Source organism: Pelobates fuscus, chromosome 4 (genome assembly GCF_036172605.1).
Source record: "Pelobates fuscus isolate aPelFus1 chromosome 4, aPelFus1.pri, whole genome shotgun sequence".
Taxonomy (NCBI): domain Eukaryota; kingdom Metazoa; phylum Chordata; class Amphibia; order Anura; family Pelobatidae; genus Pelobates; species Pelobates fuscus.
This window is the reverse complement of record NC_086320.1, coordinates 202844476-202859173: the sequence shown is the minus strand read 5'-3', so window position 1 is coordinate 202859173 and position 14698 is coordinate 202844476.

The following is a 14698-nucleotide window of genomic DNA, read 5'->3' as shown; positions in this document are numbered from 1 at the left end:
TTTTCTGCGACTCTAATAAACATATTCAAAACAAATTAACCAGCCTTGCTAGTCAGGTAGTGCATATTGCTGTTGCTACCAACAGAGGGCGCTACACAGGCACCATAGCTAAATCCACCTAGTTGGTAGCAATCATCAAGAGTGCAGGAGTGCAGAAATATCCACAAGCCAGTCAGAGTGCTGCATCTTAAAGTGGCTCTATCAACACAAATTTACCTTTCTCCTTTTGTTTCCTCTCCTCTTTCAGAATCTGCTCTTCATTCTTTATTTCTGATCTATTTATCTTACGTATTTTTCTTACACTTGGTAATCTTGACAAAGGGTGGAGCTTAGGCAAGCTTCACCCTTTGTTAGCTTGACAAAGAAAGAAGGGCTTGCGTTAAGCTCCACCCTTTTGTCACAATTGTCAAGTGGAGGAAAGATTTAAAAAAAAATTTAACATGTCATAATTTTTTTTTTTTTTTATAATTCTTTATTTTTGTTGTACCATGCCTAAATCACTAAGTAACAATGACGTCGCATAGTAAAGCATAGTAAAGCATTAGAGATACAAGTAGGCCCGTAGGCCCTATGTCTGTCTGAGATACTGCACATTTTTTGTTATTATATAGAGAGATGATAATGCATGGTAGATAGTGGTCAGAAGGTAGAACAGAAACTGAGATCTAACACATGCTAGCTAGGTCTGTATCATGAGCTAAAAATTAGTAGAGGCTAAACAAATTATTACAAATAGATGAGTAGGAAACAATAACTGCCCGGTAAGCCCTGTGAAAGTACTGTGGCTGATGTGTTGCCTAACAGAGAGAGGTTGCAATCACCAAGCTTTGATGTTTGATTGCTGGAAATACAATACTGAGTCTCACTTAACCCTCGCCAGTCCTAGGTGAGACAAAGTCCCGTGGTAACACCTGTATCCAAGTTGCCATCTGCTCAGGCAGATGGATGAGTAGGGGGTGAATAGGTTGCTCGCTGGGGTGCAGGGACCTGCATTTCTGCTGCAAACGGGGGTGTCCGGGAATGAGCCCCTTTTTCTGGGAGAGCGGTCGGAGTCTGTAGGGTCCTCTGATGGCTGACAATAACCCTGGTTTGAACCTTCCCTGGCTTCTGCGTCGTTTGGAAGCGAGGGCATGTCGCGGTATGGCGGTGTATCTGTTGCTTAGGTATGGATACATGGAGTGGTTCCCACGGTATGATATGCCGATTGAGAGGGTGTCAGCAAGTCGTTCGCTTGGTGTTGTTGTTGGAGTTTGTGCTCCATGTTCCTCCAGAACTCATCAAAGTGTTCCTGAAATTTTGTCAGGATGCCGTGTGCCGCGTCACTGGGACCATCGGTGCAGGCTGTGTCCGCCATTTTGGGTGAGAGTGCATTTTCTTTTCCTGCCCCTGTAGGGGCACCCCCTACCTTAGCATGCTTCGGGTAACCTCTCATGGGTGGACCGGGATCACCCCCACCGGTCCGAGGAGGGGGTTGCGGGGCTTGCTCCAGCTGTGTGCGAATTTGAGACAACTCCGGGTCGTGGGAGCGCCCGCCTCCCCTATCCGATGCACTCCAGGCCGCAATGTTAACCGTGGGGCCAGCAGGCCTCGATTAGGTCTCATGGTACCCCAACGCAATCCCCTTGTTGTGGGGGGCAAGTGGGTATGAGGGACTGGTACCCGCTTCGCTGTAAACATCTGTAGCTCGCTCAGATGCCCATGAGAGAGTCGACTCTCCACCATGATGGTTAGGCCCCGCCCCCAGGAAAGATGTTTTAAAGAGAAATAGATCAGAAATTAATAATAGGAATTTGGTAACTGTGAAGCTTCAGAGCCACTTTAAGTCATCAGTCACATTATGTACAAACTTATAGGAAAGCATTGGATACAATGCTTTCCTATGAGAAGAAGTAGATGTGAGTGAAATTGAGCTATGATAGGCCAACAGTGCTGTACTAGTCATGTAAGGCATAAGGAGCTAGGAGAGCCTCCATTTTTGTCAAACTGCTCAAAAGCAGTTTAACATTGTCAGGATAATCTGATTTCAAACAGGCAGAACCCAAGTAACCAAATAACAGATCACTAGAAAACCATAAAACATGCTCCCAGACTTTATAGTGGCTGGATTTAACATAAAAACTAGAAAAAACAGGACACGCCAAAGGTCAGAAGAACAGAGAGGAGGTAAACGGTGAGACAAGCCAAGGTCAAGGATAATAGAAGTCAGAATAATCAAGTTATTAGCCAATAGTCAATAAGACAGAGGAATAAACAGAAAAACACGCTCTTGTATTTGCTAGAAATGGAAACCACAACAGGACACTGAAAAAATGCCTAACCAAAGTTTAAATAGCCCTAACAGGGCTATAATTCGCTATTAGCGATCACATGACGTCAGAATGTGCCTGTGCAAAATATATGTGATGACTCACACAAGTCTGCATCATATTCATAAGCAGAGTCTTTAGTTAGCTTTAAACAGCCAGTGTCCGTTACCATGCCGGATGTGAAGGCTGTCACCTGTGATGGAGGCTGCCCCGGCACTCCCTGGATCCTGACCAGCTGCATGGGTACACACAGAGTGTAAGCGTGACCAGCAGTTTGTGTGACAAACATTAACTGTAGCGACAGCTCCCAAAGACTCTTTGCAACATGACAGTGATACTATGCTATAGTATTCATGGTACTTAAAGTACCACCAGCTTTTTGTGTATTCAGGATGTTTTTATGGAGACAATTGCTAAACACAAAGCAAAGCTTAACTACATCTTTCCACTTATATAATCAAACCTTTGATTTGCAGAATCTGAAAGAGCATTAGGTCATTAAAGACTAATGGTACTTTCAACAGTAGAATGTTTAAAACCGCCCTAAAGGCCCAAATAGGAACAGATTCCTATATAACCACCATATTGTGAGCAAGACACTCATTAGACATGACATGCAATTATTATATGCTAATAATCCTCATACATATTTATTTGATGGGTTCTGAATCTGTGTTTGAGTGACCTTCATGGAATTTAGCAGAAAAGAGTTTCCATAATAATTTGCAATAAGAATTTGCAAAAATCAGAAATCGTGATACTCAAAATAGGAACCCTTCTAGTTTGAAAATGGGGAGCAAATGTGGAGTAAACGGTTCCCAGTTTTATGTCATAGTATATATCTTGAGCTTTTGTAAGTGGTATTGCTACTGAATATTATATGTAAATATCATACGTTCTGACATAGCAGACTGCCTCTTCGAAACACAAACCCATTGCACTGCTCATCTGCATTTTCTGCACAAGCCATGTACTATCGTAGATCAGAAGAATTACATCAGCAGAACACTACAGTTGTATGATGTATGTGGCCATTTGTTTTCACCATAACAGTGTTGTCATGATTATGTATTATTATCACATGTCATTTCTTATTTTAGAACTGTGATTGTTTGTATAGTGGATATTCATTTGAGGCATATATTCAAATATTGACACTATGTTAAAGAAAGATTCTGCTGAAGCTGCAGCCTGGCTGTGTATAATTTGTCATCTGCATTGTGTAGGAAATCGAAAAATATGACAGATTGCTGCTATCTGTTACTTAACATGTGAGACTGAATTCCTTGAGCTCCATTTGTATTATTATTTGTGCTTAGGTCGTGCAGACAGAAGCCTGGTTATTCAATGCATTTGTCTGAAAGAAAGGAACAATGCATCATTTCTTTATTACTTTCCTTATGCAAAAAATAAAGGCGAAAAGTCTTATATAACAAATAGTGATTGACAAGAATCACGGGAAGTTGAATAAGAAAAGCGGAAGGATGGATAGATAGATAAATGTAAAGATGGATATTGTTATAGACAGGTAGACTGATATTGCAAAGCTTATACGCATCTGATGTGAGTCCTGAACAAATGCATTACATTATATTGCTACAGGATATTATTGCAGTGATATTGATCATGTCAAGCCATCATGAATGTAATGTGGTTGGTCACTCTAATAGAAACATATTAATGTTTACATGTCATGCGCTGGGGAAGGGAAGCAGGAGAGAGAACCACGAGGCAAAGAGGTAAGAGAGAGGTTACAAAACAGGTAGATAGAATGTAGAAGATGGAAAAATACTTGCAGGGAATTTTGAAAGATGTGTACAGGAAATTTCCAATGTTAAATAAACAGAGATGCATTCCTAACGTTGGAGTCTATCTCTGCTTAGATTATTGGATCCACCCTTAACAGTTTAATACTTACCTTTAATCCCCTGGCACCACTCTGGCCACAGCCGCTGCTTCTGCCCTGGATAATTACAGATGATCTCAGCCAATCCAATGCTTTCTTATTGACTTAATGCATCTCTACGAGGAGCACAAAGACAATGGATTATATTTGAAGATATGAAAAATGAAGATGGAAGAAAAAAATGTTATTTATTTTATAGGTTTTTCTTTTATTGCCTCCCTCCCCCTCAATATTATTGGGGTGACGGGCTTGAGGACCCCTAGTCATCTTCTGCCAATGAGTGGAGGCTGGTGAGGTACAATAGGATCCCCTCATTATTATTTAGGTCCCTCACTTGCTGCCAATGGGTAGGGCAGGGGTGGACAATGGGTCCACTCCCCATTATTATTATTTAAGGTCCCCTCCCATTGCCAAAGGGTATGGGTGTCAGAATTACAAGCTGATCCAGCACGCAGAACTGTGTCACACCTGGGACTAAGGATAACGTATAACCGGACCTTGGAATGGCTGGACTTAACGTTTCCAAGAATAGTCAAAATACTTGCCAAGGTCAGGAACACAGAATCAGACACAATGATGAGGGAAAGCCAAAAGTCAAGAATACCAGAATCCAGGGAAGTCAAAACGAAGCCAAAGTCAAATACCAGAAAATCAAGATCAGGAACGAACTCTCGGATTACCATCAAGATGAAACCACGACAAGGCAATGAACAAAAGGAGAATGATTGCTGCTTGGCACAACTTTTCCTGTCAGGTCGGTAATGTTACTCGGCACAATTTTTCCTGTCAGGATGGTAAATGCCATTAACCACATTTTTATGTGCAGATGAATATGTGACAGTGGGCTGGGGGATCAGTAAGTCCTTCCCAACATCATTAAGAGCCCCAGCTTACCAGGAATGTGGGGCTTGGGGGGCACAAGGTGCCCTTGCACAGTAACCTCTCTTATTCACCAACACTAAGTTTTTTTTTTTACTTAGTCTTAGTAACGTTGTCTGAAAGAACAAAGTTAAAAAAAAGAAAGGGCTTTCTGTAATTTTGGTCTTTTAGCTTTTTAGTAGATAACCTTGTGGTATTGCCATAAGGATACCAAATAAAAGAGCTATCTACTAAACAGCTCCCTAATTTGGTATCCTTATGAAATATATGGCAATCCATATACAATATACATAGACAAGGGTACCAATTTAGGAGGTATCTACAAAACGGTAGATACCGCTGCTGGGAAATTTGTTTTGGAAAAAATAAAATACATTTTTGTACCAAGCAGGGCCATTTTTAATGTTGATTGGACCCTGGGCAAGCATTAGCTTGGTCCCCTGGTCCCCTCCCTCCCACATTTTAGCATGCAAACACGCCTTCCACCCAAAAACACACATAAAGAAAACACAAAAAAACACACACACATAGATCGTAGACTTAGCCACACTAATTTTTACCTAGAGAGAAAACACACACTGACACACAAACAGATGCAAACACTGACGCAAATGCAGATACACCCATACACAGGCTCAGACATACACAGACGTACAAAGACAAATACACAGATACACACTGGCACACATACAGATACACATATACACTCACTGAAAAACATGCAGACACACACTAACACACACAGATAAACAGACAAACACTCTGATATATAGAAACATAGAAATATAAAATGTGACGGCAGATAAGAACCATTCGGCACATCTAGTCTGCCCAATTTTCTTAATACTTTTATTAGTCCCTGGCCTTATCTTATAGTTAGGATAGCCTTATGCCTATCCCACACATGCTTAAATCCATTTACTATGTTTACCTCTACCACTTCAGCTGGAAGGCTATTCCATGCATCCCCTACTCTCTCAGTAAAGTAATACTTCCTGATATTATTTTTAAACCTTTGCCCCTCTAATTTAACCCCTTAAGGACCAAACTTCTGGAATAAAAGGGAATCATGACGTGTCAGACACGTCATGTGTCCTTAAGGGGTTAACGGACCACTATAGGCACCCAGACCACTTCAGCTTAATGAAGTGGTCTGGGTGCCAGGTCCATCTAGAATTAACCCTTTCTGCTGTAAACATAGCAGTTTCAGAAAAACTGCTATGTTTACAAATGGGTTAATCCAACCTCTGGTGGCTGTCTCATTGAAAGGAGGGGAAAGGAGTCGGAAAGTCCCCACCGCCCGGAGAAAAGGTAAGATTTAACCCCTTCCACCCCTAGAGCCTGGCGGGAGGGGGCCCTGAGGGTGGTGGGAGGGGGGGGGGGGACCTACAGACCCTATAGTGCCAGGAAAACAAGTCCAGAGGCTGGATTAAGTAACCAATCAGAGAGTTATGAGTCAAATTACACAGCGTGGGAAAATTCCAAAGAACTTTCCCACGCTGTGTAAAATGACACAGAGCACTCTGATTGGTGGATTTCAAACCAACCAATCAGAGTGCTGTGACAGGTAAATGTAGAGACTTACCTGTCAGTCTCTTCATTTACCTGTCAGAGCACTCTGATTGTATGGCTTAAACCCACCAATCAGAGTGCTCTGAGCCTAATTGCAGGGCGGGGCAAGGATTTATTTATAAGCCCTTCCCCACCTTGCAGAGCTCAGTCTGCGCGGAGCCCTCGCCGGGTGAAGGATAATTTTTTTTTGCGCTCGGTTTTTCTTTTCTTTTTTTATAATTGCATCAGTTATTGTGTTTTTTTATTTGCCCTTTTTTGGGGCTGAAAAAAGAAGAATTTAGAAGAAAGAAAACATTGAATGGTAAGTTTATTTTTATTTTTACAGGTACTTAGTGAAATGGTCCCCCCTCATTAATTTTAGGGTGAGGGGGGTAGGTAGGAGTTTATTTTTTTTGGGGGGGGGGGGGTGACTAGGGGTTTGGGGACCCCTAGTCACCTGGGGGGAAGGGGGTTAAATTTTCATTTAGGGCCCCCACCCACCGCTCAGGGGTGGGGGCCAGGGGGAAGGACATTAGGTCCTGCCCCATTTGTATTTAGGGCCCCCACCCGCCGCTCAGGGGTGGGGGCCAGGGGGAGGACAATAGGTCCCCCCCTTATTCTTGTGGGACATTAGGTCCTGCCCTATTTGTATTTAGGGCCCCCACCCGCTGCTCAGGGGTGGGGGCCAGGGGGGAGGACAATAGGTCCCCCCCCCTTATTCTTGTTTAGGGCCCCCACCCACCGCTCAGGGGTGGGGGCCAGGGGGGGAGGGGATTAGGTCCCACCCCATTTGTATTTAGGGCCCCCACCCGCCGCTCAGGGGTGGGGGTCAGGGGGGGGACATTAGGTTCCCCCCCATTTGTACTTAGGGCCCCCACCCGCCGGTCAGGGGTGGGGCCATGGGGGAGGACATTAGGTCCCCCCAATTTTTATTTAGGGCCCCCACCGCCTCTCAGGGGCCCCCACACACTCAGGGAGGGGGGACCCTTTTTTATTTTATTTTTAACAGTGAGCAGCCATAGGCTGCTCACTGTTTAATAAACATGCCCTACTCACGGTATTGCGAGTAGGGGCACAATTTACTAATACTAAGTAATTTTTACTTAGTATTAGTAAATTTGGCTGAAAGACCAATTTAGGTCTTTCAGCCTTTTGGTAGATAACTCCCTAATACCATGGGAATTAGGGAGTTATCTACCAAGCGGCTGCAACAAAAGTCCCGAAATGCCAAAGTTCGGAAGTGCCGTAGTTGCCGAAGTGTCTAAGATCCGAAGTGCCGAAGTTCCGAAGTGGTCAAGTGGCTGAAGTGCCGAAGTTGCCGAAGTCCCGAATTGATGAAGTCCCGAATTTCGGAATGCCGATCCGTGCCGAATATTTTCCCCATGCACATGCCTACAAGCTATACATGTTAAGTTCCTTTAACCTTTCCTTGTAAGTTTTATCCTGCAACCCATGAACCAGTTTAGTAGCCCTTCTCTGAACTGTCTCTAAAGTATCAATATACTTCTGGAGATACGGTCTCCAGTACTGCATATAATACTCCTAGTGAGGTCTCACCAGTGTTCTGTACAATGACATGAGCATGTCCCTCTTTCGACTGCTAATACCTCTCCCTATACAACCAAGAAATGTGCTAGCATTTCCTGCTGCTCTATTACATTGTCTGCCTACCTTTATTTTATTTTTACTAATTATAATTTTTATTTTCTGTCTGCCTACCTTTAAGTCATCAGAAATAATTACCCCTAAATCCCTTTCCTTTCCTCAGATGTTGAGGTTAGGACTCTATCAAATATTCTGTACTCTGCCCTTGGGTTTTTACATCCAAGATGCATTATCTTGCACTTATCCACATTAAATGTCAGTTGCCACAACTCTGACCATTTTTCTAGTTTACCTAAATCATTTGCCATTTGACTTATCCCTCCTGGAACATCAACCCTGTTACATACCTTTAAATAGAAAAGAAAATAGTGAAAAATTCCCAAACTAGGAAAATAGTGGAAACTATGTCTTTTTTTCTTTGATTTATTTCAGAGAATGATGTGACCCTATGTCTTTTTTTTTCTTTGATTTATTTCAGAGAATTATGTGACCCTATGTCTTTTTTTCTTTGATTTATTTCAGAGAATTATGTGACTTTATTATTTATTATTTATTTAATTATGTGACTTTGTGAATTTATTTTCTTGAGTGCTCTCACCATTGTTTATCTGTCTGTTACATATCTTCGTATCATCAGCAAAAAGACATACCTTACCATCAAGACCTTCTGCAATATCACTAATAAAAATATTAAAGAGAATGGGTCCAAGTACAGATCCCTGAGGTACCCCACTGGTGACAAGCCCAAGCTTCGAATATACTCCATTGACAACAATCCTCTGTCATCTGTCACTCAGCCACTGCCTTACCTATTCAACAATATTGGAATCCAAGCTTAAAGATTGCAGTTTATTGTTAAGCCTTCTATGTGCAACAGTGTCAAAAGCCTTACTGAAATCTAGGTAAGCAATGTCTACTGCACCACCCTGATCTATTATTTTAGTTACCCAATCCGAAATATCAATAAGATTAGTTTGGCATGATCTCCCTGAAGTAAACCCATGTTGTCTCTGATCTTGAAATCCATGTGATATTAGATGTTCAACAATCCTATAATGTAACATGGTTTCCATTACTTTCCCCACTACTTACTGGTCTATAGTTGCCCGACTCCTCCCTACTACCTATAATGTGAATAGGCACAACATTCGCTAACTTCCAATCTTCTGGGACTACTCCTGTTAACAATGATTTATTAAATAAATCTGTTAATGGTTTTGCTATTACACCACTAAGCTATTTTAATAACTGTCTCTTTTAATTCCATCAAGTCCCATTGACTTATTTGTCTTTACTTTTGACAGTTGAAATAGAACTTCTTCCTCTGTAAACTCACATATAACAAATGACTAATTTGTCCTTTTTCCTAACTGAGGTCCCTTTCCTTCATTTTCATCTGTAAATACTGAACAAACATATTCATTGAGGCAGTCAGCTAGACCTTTATCCTCCCTTACATACCTTCCTTCTTTTGTTTTTAATCTAACTAATCCTTGTTTTACTTTCCTTTTCTCATTTGTGTATCTAAAAATGTTTTGTCCCTTTTTTTTACTGACTGTGCTATTTTTTTCTTCTGTGTGTGATTTGGAAGCTCTTGTAACTTTCTTAGCCACTTTCTGCCGAATCGTATAGATCTGTCTATCTTCCTCACTCTGTGTTTTTTTATAATTACTAAATGCTATCTTTTAGTTGTTTTTTTTTACTATTTTTGGCCACATATGAGTACCAGAGTGGTTTTGTGAATTTTTTGCTTTTACTGGAAAGCCTAATGCAATTTTCTATTGCCTTCAGCAGTGCAACTTTTAAGTAATCCCATTTTTCTTGGACTCCATTTAAATTGCTCCAGTCTGATAATGACTCCTTTACACATATAATAATGTTAGAAAAGTCTGTTTTTCTAAAGTCTAAAATAAAACTTTAGTTTTTTTGCGGTGTACTCAGTCACGGTTCTTATATTAAACCACACTGACTGATGATCACTGGATCCTAAACTTTTACCTACAGTAATATCTTATACCAAATCTCCATTTGTTAACACTAAATGTAGTATGGCCTCCTTATGAGTTGGTTCCTCAAAGACTTGTTTTAGAGACAATCCCAGTAGGGAGTTTAGAAAATGTGTGCTCCTGGCACAAGCAGCTACAGGTATACCCCACTTTACATACACTCACTTTACATACACTCACGAGTACAGACATACTCACGAGTGTACTTAAAGGTGCCTCGCGAGTACAGACATTCCCGCACCTCTTCTGTTTGCGAGTGAACAGTAAATGTTCTATACTCGCCCAGAGCAACTCAGTTCAGTGTCATTGGGGCAAGAACTTTTCACACCCTCTGACATGGCACAGGTTAATCATCTCAAATTTATAATGCGAACTCCTAGCTAAACATATATATATATATATATATATATATATATATATATATATATATCGTTTTCTGCCCATACATTGTCCATATTCTGGAATCAACTGCCATCCAGTGAAAGGGTTTACCTTGCCATTTTCAATAACTATAACTTAGCAGCTTAGCTGCATTAGCCACAATTCTGAGGATTCAAAGTAAAACCATAAATGCTTAAATTGTGCAACTAAGCTGCTAACAAATACAAATTGGCACTGAATTGACAGAAAATGGCCCATTGGGCAGGTTTATTTTACTTTTCCTCCCAGTTTAAGGTTGTCAGATGAGATAAAGTACAATCTGGTATAAGATTTCTTTTTTTTTGTTTTTGTTTTTTTACTGTTTGTTTTAACTGAATAAAAGCCCACTGGAAATCACTAAATAAATCACTGGAAATCTGCAGTTGCAGATGCAGTATCAGTTATGCCTGTAAATTACTATTGCAATGCAGTACATGCATCGGGAAGTGAAAAAAGGATTGTTTCACTTTAAGTACATTTTCGTTTTACATACATGCTCTGGTCCCATTGTGTACTTAAAAGTGGGGTATGCCTGTATTTTGTTTTTCCAGTTCACATCAGGAAGATTAAAGTCACCTATAATGATAACTTCCCCCTTCATTGTCATTTTAGCTATATCCTCAACTGGCAGATTATCTAACTCTTCTATTTGTCCTGGGGGCCAAACGTAACCCAAACGGACTCTATGTTCACCTTACTTTTATTAAGCTAGATTTTATACTATCCTTCACATACAGGGCCACCCTTCCCCCTTTCTTGCCTTCCCTGTCTTTTCTGTATAAAGACTACCCTGGTATTGCTATGTCCCAGTCCTTTTTCTCATTATACCATGTCTCAGTAACAGCAACTAAATCTACATTATCAGTTGCCATTATTGCCATAAATTCATGGATTTTATTCCCTAAACGGCAAGCATTTATAGACATGACTCTAAGCTTAGAATTTTTTAACATACTTGCTACAGGCACCTTCTGTTCTTGTTTTGGGGGACAATTGGATTTATATTTCATCACCCTTTTGCCCCTCCCCCCCTTCCCCCCCCTCCCCATTTAAATACATCCTAGCAAAACCTCTGGACTGTTCACTGAGAACATTTGTTCCCTTTTGAAAAAGATGTAAGCATCCTTTTTGTACAGTTTATTTCCATTCCAAACAGAGCTACCATGCAAAATGAAGCCAAATCCTTGCTCCTGACACCATTCACCAAGCCACAAGTTAAAGTCCATAATATGCATCCGCCTGTCGTTTTGAGTGTTATGCACTCCAGAGAATGACAGTGTGGAAGCAACCTTTCTTATATCATTGTATCATCAAAACACAAAAAAAACACAAAAAACACAAAAAAACTTCATTTACCTCTGAAACCTCATTGCAAGACAAGTACATCCAATTCCCCTTCCTGCTTTGTTCGCTTAACAATATTACAACATATGTCTCCTGTCTCTGTAAGCAGTAGCACCGAGAAGACATCTTACAAGACTATTATTGTCCAGCTCCACACCCCTTATGATAGAATCTCCCAACAACAACTGCTTTCTATCCAGCCTCACCATAGTCTGCACGCCTGTCTCCACAACACCACTACACTCGGTAATATATGCAGATACACACAATAACACACATACAGATACATACACAGACACACATGCAGTTACACAGACACACACTAACACATACAGACGTACAGACACACATACTGACACACATACAGATACACAGACAGATACACAGGGGCACACACTAACACACACGCAGATACACAGACACACATACTAAGAGATGCATACACAGACACAGAGATACACATACAGACACACTGATACACGTGCAGGTACACAGACACACTTAATGAGAAACCTTCAGATACACTCATATAGAGGCAAACATTGACACACACAGATACAGAGGGGCACACACTGACACACATACAGCCACACTTACAGACAGATACGCATACAGACTGAGACCATTACAGACACACAGATACACATATAGACAGATACACACACATATGCATATACACATACAGACAGATACATAGACAGAAACACACAAATACGCATACAGACAGACACATACAGACACACAGATAAACATATAGACAGATACACACAGATACAGACACACTTGCATATATACATACAGATAGATATACACACAGATACACAGACACGCATGCATATACACATACAGACAGATACACACAGAGATTAACAGACACATGCATATATACATACAAAAAGATATACACACAGATACACATGCATACAGATATACACACACAAACAGACACACATAGAAAATATACAATTTCAGTCACCCTCCTGTTTCCTACCTTTTGGGTGCAGGAGGGTGACTTGCCTGGGGTCCAGTGGCTATCTGAGGCTGTTGGGAGTTGGGCTCTCTACCAGTCCGTGCTCCTCTTCTCTTCCTCCCTCCCACGCGTCACTCTCTCTGTTAGCTAGAAGGAAGTGACTGCACTTCCTCCTAGTGCTGACCTCATCACAGGGGGCCCGGTCGCGCTGTTAAAGCGCTGCAGCTCTGAAAAGGTTCCTGCAGACTCATTGCCATCGGGTGGCCCTAAGAGCATGGGCCACCCCATGGGTCTCTCATTGTGCGGCCCACGGTGGTAGTACCACTTGGCCCGCATGCACCACGGCGGCCAGCGGGCTCGAGGGGCAGCCCTAGGAATGACTGGGCCCAGCTGCTCCTTTTGCCCCACGTTAAAGATGACCCTGCGCCCAAGTCTAGTGTTTATAATTGTCAGCCTGCTGTGAAATGGCTCTTTGCACCAGAAACCATTACATTTATTTGTTCTGGTGCTTTGAGTGTCCCTTTAAAGAAACAAATAAAGACTCAGTGAATGTACATATACACATGAAGCTGATATGAAAAAACGTGCAACAGATATATATCATGTACTACAACAATCAACAGAAAATATCTGTCATAATAGGCAAAAACTCAAATATCTGTCTTTGAGGGAAACTTTTTTGTTAACAGCTTTAACCATCTGCTGACTATGGCATTTTTTTATTTTTTTTGCACAGTAGCAAAAATGTATACTCATATTTTATATAGGAAAAAAAGTCCCACAAAACCTACATGGCCTACAAGGAGTTAAAAGATGGGGGAAACAGTTCTATAAATAATTTAAACCCTTCTCCAGCAAGAAATACATTTTAATTTTAGGATGCCTGAAAATATAGAGGTAAAAGTTTCCAGGGCCATTACGTAAAAAATGCAGAGGTATTCTTTATCCTTACCTCTGGTTGTATGTAACCAACCTTACCTCTGGTTGTATGTAACTTACATGTTTATGCATTGAAAGACATCAAAAATATTCAAGGTCACTCATTTCCACAAATGCCCTAAATACACCCTGTTCCAAATTATTATGCAAATGATATTTTTCTCATTTACCTAAATAATTGATGTAAATAACAGTCAGCATAATTCTCTTGTTAGCAACTATTAAGAGTACAATTCCAATTTTATGATGATAACAGTATTTTTTTTAGTAAGTTTCAAAACACGTTATAGGTTGTAAAGAACTGAATATTGTCATTTGTTGTGTTTGCAGCATATTTACTAAAATCAAAAGCTATTTCAATCAAACTTATAACAACATTTTAACTTTTTAAACATGTTAACAGGTCATGTTACATTTTAACATAGGACCCTTTATTTGATAGCCGCTTCACAAGTCTTGCATCCATTGAACTTGTGAGTTTTTGGACAGTTTCTGCTTGAATTTGTTTGCAAGATGTCAGAATAGCCTCCCATAGCTGCTGTTTGGATGTAAACTGCCTCCCACCCTCATAGATCTTTTGCTTGAGGATGCTCCAAAGGTTCGCAATAGGATTGAGGTCAGGGGAGGATGGAGGCCACACCATGACTTTCTCTCCTTTTATCCCCATAGAAGCCATTGATGCAGAGGTATTCTTTGCAGCATGAGATGGTGCATTGTCATGCATGAAGATGATTTTATTACGGAAAGCATAGTTCTTCCTTCTGTACCAGGG